The 10461-nt window shown below is 37.9% G+C and overlaps 2 non-coding genes across 2 annotated transcripts; one reads left to right on the top strand and one right to left on the bottom strand.

Annotated features, from left to right (window-relative positions):
- The first annotated feature begins 9930 nt into the window (after positions 1-9930).
- On the top strand, positions 9931-10019 carry trnay-gua (transfer RNA tyrosine (anticodon GUA)). Its single transcript is given in 2 exon segments — positions 9931-9967; positions 9984-10019. It is a non-coding gene; the product is annotated as a tRNA-Tyr (tRNA).
- Positions 10020-10102: 83 nt separating this feature from the next.
- On the bottom strand, positions 10103-10174 carry trnae-cuc (transfer RNA glutamic acid (anticodon CUC)). Its single transcript has one exon. It is a non-coding gene; the product is annotated as a tRNA-Glu (tRNA).
- Between the last annotated feature and the right edge of the window lie 287 nt (positions 10175-10461).

Below are 10461 nucleotides of genomic sequence, written 5' to 3'. Positions count from 1 at the left end.
AGGAGAGGAATTACCAGCCCCTCACCATCAACGGGACCCCAGTGGAGAGAGTGGACAGTTTCCGTTACCTAGGTGTCTACATCACGCAGGATATATATATACATATATATTTTTTGTGTTTGTTTTTATACTTTTATATTTTTACACTTTTATATCTGTTACACTTTTTCTTTTACACATTTTCTTTCTATTCTTTCCTCTTTTATGTAAGACAGTCGTAAAAAGCATTTCACTACATGTCGTACTATGTATGATTTCGTATGTGACAAATAAAATTTGAATATGAATTTGAATTTGATTTATTTTCATGGTATACAATACCTTCTTTATTGCACCACCTATAATCATTTGCTCATTTGCACTCATTGTATTTACCTCCCTCTGTATACTGTATATATACTGTTTATATATGCAAATTATTTATTTGTTTATATACTGATTATATATGCTAATTATTTGCACTGCGAGAATGCACTTCTGGTTAGATGCTAACTGTATTTCGTTGCCTTGTACCCACATGTGCAGTGACAATAAAGTTGAATCGAATCGAATCGAATCGAATATTAATATCATGTCATGATGTCAGTTATGTACCTGGAGATCTGCTGATATTAAATTAATGAGGAATTGAAGTGCAACATTTTATCTGTGTCAATGAATACAATCTAAACATTACACCACATTTAAAATGCTAATTTTTTTTAGAAGTGGATGAGGCTGAAAACATGGTTCAGGAAGAAGCTGAGGCTGAAGCTGTAGAAAGCAAGCCAGGCGATGCTCAACCAGAGAGCAGAAAATAAAGAAATTACCTGTCAACCAAGAAACAGCTTTTATATTAAACATCTGAAGATAAATTCTTAAAAATAGACTTTTTTGTTGTTGTTACTGCTAATAAAATAAAAAATAAAAAACTGTTAAATTTCACTCAGCTCAATAATGGCTTTCATTTCCTCTGGAGTTACTGCACAGCTCTTTATATCTACTGCTCATAGATCACTTCTTAAGCAGTGAATTCCTAAAGATTAATAAATAAAAACGATCATTTTAATAAGAACAGCTTAACTAAAACTGTGAAAATTGTGGTATTCACAGTGAATCTCCTTTATGATAATCCATCCGAGTGTCCCACACATTCATCTCATCAACCTCAGGATCAGACTTTACTGTCTAAGTACTGTCTTACTGTCTTTGTGAAACAACACACACACACACACACATTATAATACTTCTTCTTCTTAATACTCTATTCAATAAACTTTCCATGAGGAGTGATTATTTCTGCACATGCACTTTTATAGCAGCTTTATATAATACAAGGTCCTCTGAAGGTATTCTGAATTGTTCATTTCAACATCTCTTTTCTGTTGTTTTATCAAGCAGCTTGAAACTGCAACAATAGTAAATCAAGAATGAAGCAGAAGTAAAGAATGTCACTTTTTATTTCTTTGTGGTTATTGGTCAGATGGATACTGTTGAAATGTGTCTAACAGACAGTTATAAAGATAAATCTGCATTATGCAGTCTGTAGGCCTAAGACAAGATAAAGAGTACATAATTGTCTATGGAAAGAGAACAAGCTATTCAGGTGGTAAAAGAAAATACTGGTTTATTACCCAAAAGAAAATAAGAACATGAATGAATTAAATAACATGGAATAATGTTTTTTAACATGAATAAAATTTTACAAAATATTACATTTATTAAAAAGGATAGGTTAATAATAATGATATAATATCCATCTCATATAACACTTTTTCCAGGATTACATGTCACAAACATTGCCTCTTTATGATCTGAGTAAGAGTTTCTCCCACATAATACACAAGTGATTGTTGCTCCCTGGTTTTATTTATTGATGAAGACTCTATGCCAAGATTACAGAGTATTACACAGATTTTAAATTATTACACAGTAGAGGTGTATCTAAAGGGCAGGCCAGGAAGTCGGGGTGACCGGCAACGAGGGTGCAGCTCCAGTATCAACTAAATCTAGAGAGAGAGAGAGAGAGAGAGAGAAAGAGAGAGGGGAAGAGAGAAAGAGAGCATTTAACTTACATGGCTGTAGTGAAGACAGGAGAGGATGGGAACAGAAAGAGACTTCCTATGACACTGACTTGTGTTTACCACTGACTCAAAAATCATGAGCAGTACACTGACCCTTTCTCTGGTCAGCATGATACCTCATGTAGAAAAGGTGGGGAACAGCTTTGCACTAAGCAGAGGGAGGGTTGAAAGCCTTATCCTATTATTTACATTACTATGAATACCAATTAATGATAATTACCTCATGTTTTTTATTTATACCACACCCCAGTAACTGTATAGTGTATTGTAAGACCTTCATCTTGTTTTATCACTTCAATGTGGAGCTCCATTCTTTTCTGCCATTGTGTTCATGCTTGTGTTTTTAGATTAAATAATATATTATATAATACATAAATACATTATATAATATAAAATGCTATTTTTTACATTTTAGTGAACCATTTAAAGACTGTGAAATTCTTTAAAAAGGATCTGTATGTAAGTGAAAAATTCATTTTGTGTTGCTTTTTAAAGGAAAAATATACAGACATACTGATGACTAAAAATACTCAGAATGAGACTGAAATAGGAACAAATATAAAAATTTATTAAACTAAAGCATATAAGCACTATACAGATATAAGTTTATTTACAATCAATTCTACTTATCTATTTATGAACTATAGGGTATTTATGGGAATGAGGGAGTGGGACAGGAATAGAGGGATAGATTAATAAGGGATGATTATTAAGGGATAAGGGATCTTAAGATAGGGTTAAGCCCTTCTTCAGTCCTGGGGTTCACTGTACAACCTGTAGGAAAAAAAAAGAGATTTTAAAAATATCACATTAATCTAAAATAGAAATAAAATTAATTCATACTCACGTATGGAGAGCCTGAGCAATGTAGGAAAAAGAAGTGAGAGAAAAGAAGAAATATGAAATGAAACAGAGGAAGAAAAGATGAAGAGGGCAAAGGGAAAGACATTGCTCAGAGCTTCTCCAAAATGTTCATCATCTGCTGGACGTTCTGCTGGACGAGAATCTGAACTATGGAGGCTAAGGCTGCTGGGTTGCTGTAGAGCTCCAGAGGCTGAGTGAACAGTACTTCAAAAAGCTGTGTAAGGTGATCCTATTGACAAATGACACACAGATTCAACATAGTGTCACTGAGTTTAAGGTACAATCCTGAGAATTTGTGTATCGTGGCATCAGAAGATATTGGAACACTTACAATAAGCACTTTGAAGTACAGCTCTGCTGCAGGCTCCCACACGTCTATATCCCACATGCTGATGAGCTGAAGCAGGCGCTCCAAGAATCCTCCCTTAAACTTCAGAAAAGAAAGACAACAGATTTCATTAATGCCATGTTTTATCAGGATTAAAAAATAAGGGAAAACAAAATGAGGTAAAATAGACCATGTTCTGAAACTTAAATCTCCTGATGAGACACTTACTAGCTGAGGTGTTGAGCCATTTTTAAAGAAGCCGAAGAGAATCAGCTCATAAAAAATATCCAGCAAGTTGTAGTGGTAGACCTGCACAGAGGAGTAAAGGTACAAAAAGAAATTAGCTTCACATATTGACGTTCAGTTTTCTATATTATCAAAATCTTTTCTGTTTAAACATCTGTCATTTCACACAGGCGTTTATTAGCTTACATCGGGCCCGGAGAGCTCTGCTTTAATCGAATCCTGATATGAAGGCGTCCTCAGGAATCGAATCAGGGCCTCGTATGCCAACTGCACACCAACTACATCCTGTTCAAACAAACAAGAAAATCTCTGTAACTCACTTTGGCTATGACTGAGTAACTGAAAGGATTTTCATCACAAAAATCAAACAGTCTTTCATCATTCTAAAGTCACCTGGTTGTTAGCTGCTGCCAGTCGCATGACAATCCTTTTTCCCACCACGAACAAGAAGTCCTGGATGTGGATGCTGGCAAGCAAAGTCTGAATATAAGACAGCACACAATATACGTTAAAGCAGAGTGGACTTTACCTGCGCAATAACAGCAGCTGAAGAAAGGTTTTACTCACAGCGAACGCCTCACGGACAGCGGGCACCTTCAGGCCGATGTCAGTCACCCCTCTTTCTAAGAGATGGCAGCTAAGGAAGAAGAGATGTAAATGCTTAGTGTGTGTTAAACATACAATACACTATTACATCAATAAACAGTGAATAGGATCGTACCAAATAAAGGGCACCTCCATCTCCACCTCCTCCTCATTCTCCTGCAGTCCGAATCATTAAATCATTAAAACTCACACAGTAAATTTTACAGGATCCGAATCAGGGGAATAGCAACATATGTAGATACACATCAGATCTGAAGCTCGGAATTACCTCAGAGTCGTTCTGGTCATACTCCCAGGTGGAGGTGTACAGCTGCCCATCTCCAGCCACATACAGGTAATCGCAGGTTACCGTTTTAACGGTTTTGTGCTGAATAAAAAAATATATTGTTACTGCAGACAAATAAAAGTACATCTGACAAAATTCCAAAAGTTACTAACTACAATATACACTTCATGACAGTGCAATAAATTTACCGTGTTATAATGTGGCACGATGAACGATGTCTCCACTCGGTTACAGGAGATGAACTCTGTAACCCTCCCAGATTCAGACTTAAAAGAACAATTTAAAGTGAACACAATTAGTCACTGCAATTAGCAAAAGTTTCCTAATGCCACAACGAATAATCCCTTACCTGTATGCCAGAGAAACAATCCTCTATGGTGGTGTGATAAGGGAATCCCTGCAAATGACAAATAGATGGAACTCAAGATCTATTTCACAAACGTGAGCATCTAATAATCATCAAGGTCAATTCTCTTCCTCAGAATAATCAAGTCTGTGATTACCAGGTGAGTCAAGCAGTGTGTCGTGGTGGTTTTAAACCAACACAGACGACTCTGTGGGCCCCTTATCATCCCCAAGAAGTAGGACTTTATGTCCACTGACTGGAAATAGAGAAACAAAACTAGACATCAGAACTTGTAAAGAAGGGTGTTTGTGTGTTTGTATCTCAGTTGCTGCACTGTAGAATACCTTAAACTGGGAGATGGAGGGGTCTGAAGAGAGGAACTGTATGTTTCGGTGGGCGCTGATCAGCTCACCAGCATCGAGTGGCTGTGTAAAGAAAAGCAGGAAGATCGTGAATGCTTCTGATCATAGCAGCTTCATACTAATATTCTATAGCTTTCCTTAAAGCTCTGGTTACCAGAAAAACAGGTGAAGAGTCTTGGTCTTCTTCAGTAGGCAGCAGCTGAACAGTTGGCTCAACAACCTTAAAACACACAAACAAAATTAGTCACCGCAATTACCATAATTTTACAATGCCACAATGAATAGTCCCTTACCTGAATGCCAGTGAATCTACCCTCATAGCTGGTATAATAAGGGAATCCCTGCAAATGACAATTAGATGAAGTTCAAGAACCACATTTCAACAAAATGCTAAAAACCATGTCAATTTAAAAATGTCCATTCCCTTCACCAGAGTAATAAAGACTGTGATTACCTCGAGAGTCAAGCAGCATGTCTCTGCAGTGTCAAAGCAGTAGAGCCGACTCTCTGGACCCCTTATCATTCCAGCTATGTCTCTTCTAATGTCCACTGGCTAGAAATAGAGAAACAAAAGTAAACATTAGAACTTGTAAAGAAGGGTGTTTGTGTGTTTGTATCTCAGCTGCAGCACTGTAGAATACCCCAGACTGGGAGAGAGAGGAGTCTGCAGACACGCACTGGACATCGCGGCAGGCGTTGTTCGGCTCATCAGCATCGAGCGGCTGTGAAATGGAGAGCATGAAGATCATAAGTGCTTCTTATCAAATCAGATTCATACTAACATTCTTTACAGTAAACACAACCTTGTAAAATCTATTGATTGGTTTTAGTAAATAAATGAATGATTTGTTTACCAGAATGACAGCTGAAGGTTCGTCCTGAGGTTCGGGGGGCAGCAGCTGCAGGATTGGCTCAACGACCTTAACGTGCACACACACACACACACACACACACACACACACACTTAGACAAAAGTGACCTACAGGTTTCAAATGAAGTTAAATATTACTATTTATCAGACACATACCTGGAGGACAGAGGGAGTACCTACTGATTCCCCCAGCACATCCACAGGCTCTGTAACAAAATCACTTTTATGGGACTCAGAATTCTGACTCTTCAATTACACAACATCAAACTTTCCTATTAATGCTTAATAACCTGTCAAGTTTGATAATTAGTTAACTTGTGAAGAAACAGACAAATTGTAGCAGTCAGATTGTGTAAATTCACTGTACATGTGAACTGATTAAACTCTCTAAAACCTCCTGCCCCTATCCACCACCCAAATCTATACAAATATTATACTGTGTAATTATTAAAACTGAGTTCATCAAGCTAACTAGCTTCATACTCACTATGATATTGTGTAAATAAAATGATTAGTGAAGTTCTCTAGGTAGATAACATACACCTGTAACCAAGCCCTTTAGGAGAGCTGATTAATCAGTAGTCTAAACATGATTTAGTGTAAAACCAGTAGTCAGGGTTGTTAAAAGTCACTTTTTAATGGGGATGAATATTATATTGTAGAAATAAATGAAATTCTCGTTGTTCAAGCTCATCAACTCGGTTCAGGATTTTAGTGTCTTTAAACCAACAGCCAAGTTCGCTAGCAGCTTAACTAACATTAGGCTAAACATTATATTTATATTATATTTACCAATTAATTGCGTAATAATTACAACAAATAGACAGGTTCTCTAGAGCTTGAGAATATGATAAGTTGTAGATATGATTAGTCCAACTATTACAGTGTCATTTAAATCGCTAAAAATCGGCTAAAGTCTGTTAGCGCGCTAGCTGGAGAATCACAAGGCTAAGCATGATTTAGTGTAAAACCAGTAGCCAGGGCTGTTAAAAGTGACCTACTAACAGGGTAAATTATTCATTGTAGAAATAAAATACATTCTTGAACCAAGTTTAAGGACTTTATTGTGTAATTTAAACCAGTAGCCAAGTTCGCTAGCACGATAACTAGCATGAGGCTAATTGTTAGCAGTAGATGAGGTCGCTTGTTAGCTACATAACATTAGACTGTAACACAGTACCTTCTACTGGATTCATTGTAAAATCAGTGAGACAATAAAGTCACGAGGTAGGATAAAGCTCCTCCTACCTTGAGGAAGCTCAGTGTGGTCAGGAGGAGCTCTTTCTGTCCGGAGGCTGCGGTAAATGAAGTATCCCGCACCGGCAGACAGAGTGACCAGACCCGCAGCACAGGCGATCTCACCCAGAGTCCAGTTCTTCAGTCCCTGAAGAAATCCTCGGATAGACATGGTGTGGTCAGAAGTCCTTCGTTGAAAGTCGCTGATTGTAGAGTTGACTTGTAGAGTTGTAGATCTGTAGAGTTGTGGTGATGGAGACGATGTTTATCTGTTGCCACGCAGAAACTCAATGCAGGTTTTGACTTGAAACTACTCGATGAACGCGTCATCACCATGGAGACAGTTTAAATACAAATAAACAACTCTACAGCAGCGATGACGCAGATGACGTCAAAGATGAAGAGATGCGACCCCACGTGCGGATTGGGGTCACGGAGATGATGATGATGATGTTTGTTATTATTATTATTATTATTATTATTATTATTATTATTATTATTATTATTATTATTATTATTATTGTTAGTCTTGTTATCGTCACTATTTATCATTATTATTATTAGTGTGATTGCGTCAGCTAGAGTGAGTGAAGAGGTTTGTTTTTTTTAATTCGTATCGTCTTTAAACTGACATTTAAGCAGAGCGCACACGCTGGGTCGTTTAGACTTCATATTTTAACTTTAGTTTGTGTTTATTATTCGATAATGTTTTGCAATAGCTTTATAGATAATAGATCATTTTTGAAATAACTTTTGGAGTATTATAATCATGTGCTGTGAGTAACCTTAATTTTTAGGAGGATGTGGAACATTATACCGCCCCAGGTAAGAGCTGTTTTTTGTTTAAATCCATGCCTCGATGTGTATCATGTATTGATAAGTGTTATAAATAAACAAAAAAATTATACATCATAGTGTACTGGTATTATTCATCATAGTGTACTGGTATTATTCATCATAGTGTACTGGTATTATTCATCATAGTGTACTGGTATTATTCATCATAGTGTACTGGTATTATTCATCTCAGTATATTACATCTGAAATATCTCACCTAAACTCTTTACCCACTGCTTAAATTTTACTGCCATATATGTAGACTGTTAATGTATATTTTTTTCATCATGTTTTAGTCATACTGGCGCAAGCTGGTGCTGTTTCCATCGAGCCCAGCACTTTTATCAAGCATGGTCCCCACACCGAACCCACATTCGGACCCTGGACATGGACCCTGGAGCCTCAGCAACCAGCACTCCCCAGCCCAGCAGTACTCCACCCTACGTGATGGTCCATCAACCAAGCCGTGTTCCTCCAACAGCATTTCAACCACCTGTGCCATGTCAACCACGTGCATACATTAAGTGAAGGCTGACACTTGCGGAAAGTGTGGTCGTTCTAGGACATCAGCAACTGGACATAGCCAGGACAAGGCCAGAATTTATTGTCCAGTGACAGAGACGAAACAGCAGTTGCTCAAAAAAATAAAGAAAATATAGATTATGTTGCATATAGTGCTTGTATTCTTACAAAGTATTTTATTGTATTTTATATTTCAACATTTGATGTTTAAATAGTATTTTTCTGTTTTGTTTATAGTTTAATATATTGCTATTTTATAATTTGTCACTTGTATTTATTATTAGGGTACATGTATTAAATAATGTATTATTTGAATTGTATTTGCTCATTATTCAACTGCTGCTATACGTACTGTATTATCTCTTTGCACTGTCTTTTGTCTTGCACTGTTAGCACCAAGTTGCACACAATGTACTTTATGAAGCTAGGACAGCTTACTTTCCGTCCTTAGCTCTGTGTTTTGTAATTATGTTATGTTGTTTATGTAGCACCAGGGTCCTGGAGGAACGTGGTCTCATTTCACTGTGTACTGCATCAGCTATATGTGGTCAAAAGGACAATAAAAGATTCTTGACCTGACTTGAATGTATTCTTTGTTTTATCATTATAAGTTTATTTAGGTGTGTGCTTCAACATATATATTTAATAATATAAATATTGGTAGTTTTTTGTTCATAGATTTCTATACTTTGTTAGTATTTTATAATAATTTATCACTTATGTATATTGTTATGGTGTGTGTCTTGTGCTGTATTCTTATCTATGTAAAATAAAAAAAGACAATATTTCTAACAGTACGTACTGAGCCATATTTTACAGATAATTAAATAATCAAAGTCAACTAACTACACAGGAGTTAGAACTTGACTCATTTTGACAGCAGGAAGGTTTCTGTAGACTAACAGTTGCCATTTCTAAACTGAATTAAATTATATTAATTAATTTAATCCTTGTCTGAAGTGGGATTCGGTCGGTCTGGGTCGGTGTGGATGGGAGGGGGACTTATTTTTAGCACATATTTTTAAAAAAATTACAAAACAGGTGCATATGAATCACACGTGGCACTCTGTCTCTCCTTTGCTTTCTTCCTTTCTTTCCCTTCTTCTCTTTTTTCTCTTTTCTTCTCTTTTTTCTTCCTTCCCCTCCTTTTCCTTTCTTCCCCACCCGAAACAGACTATGGTTCCCCAGCTTTGGCACAGCTGGTAGAGCGGAGAGAAGGGTCCAACATCGACAAGCACATTTATAGGCCCCAGTAAATCTGGCCTAGTGCCCCTGAAACCGCTGCACTACGTGGCTCGTAACAGACAAAATCGCCAGGGGTCCTGTTTGCCAGGTCGCTGCCCAAAGATGGCCCTGTGCCCGCCCTTCGATAGCTCAGCTGGTAGAGCGGAGGACTGTAGGTGCTTATAAATGGACATCCTTAGGTCGCTGGTTCAAATCCGGCTCGAAGGACAGCTTTTACTAGCCGCCGGGAAGTTTCAGTGAACCCACTTCTTGCAGCTGCTAGCTCTAGCCGGACACGAAAAACAGTTCGCTTCCCTGGCCGGGAATTGAACCCGGGCCGCGGCGGTGAGAGTGCTGAATCCTAGCCACTAGACCACCAGGGAGACACAAACAGATGTGTGGGCCTCGTGCAGCTGTGCGCAGCACCCAGGATTGGCCTCTAGTGGCAATTTACGGCAATTCCGGATGAGTTACACCTGAGGAAACAGCAGTTTAAACAATTCGCTTTAAGATCAACAGAATGTCTGCACAGACTGTCTCAAAAGACTTAAAAGAGGTCCCACCTCTCAGCTGCAGGGTCACCAGTTTGCAGTCTGTCCGGAGTCCCCGTGCGTGTACACTCAGTGTTCTCCGGTTTCCTCTCACCTGCAAAAGACACGCCAGTAGGTGG

Source organism: Hemibagrus wyckioides, linkage group LG07 (assembly GCF_019097595.1).
Source record: "Hemibagrus wyckioides isolate EC202008001 linkage group LG07, SWU_Hwy_1.0, whole genome shotgun sequence".
Classification (NCBI taxonomy): Eukaryota; Metazoa; Chordata; class Actinopteri; order Siluriformes; family Bagridae; genus Hemibagrus; species Hemibagrus wyckioides.
Note: the sequence above shows the minus strand (reverse complement) of the source record. Positions and strands in the feature narration are given on the sequence as shown.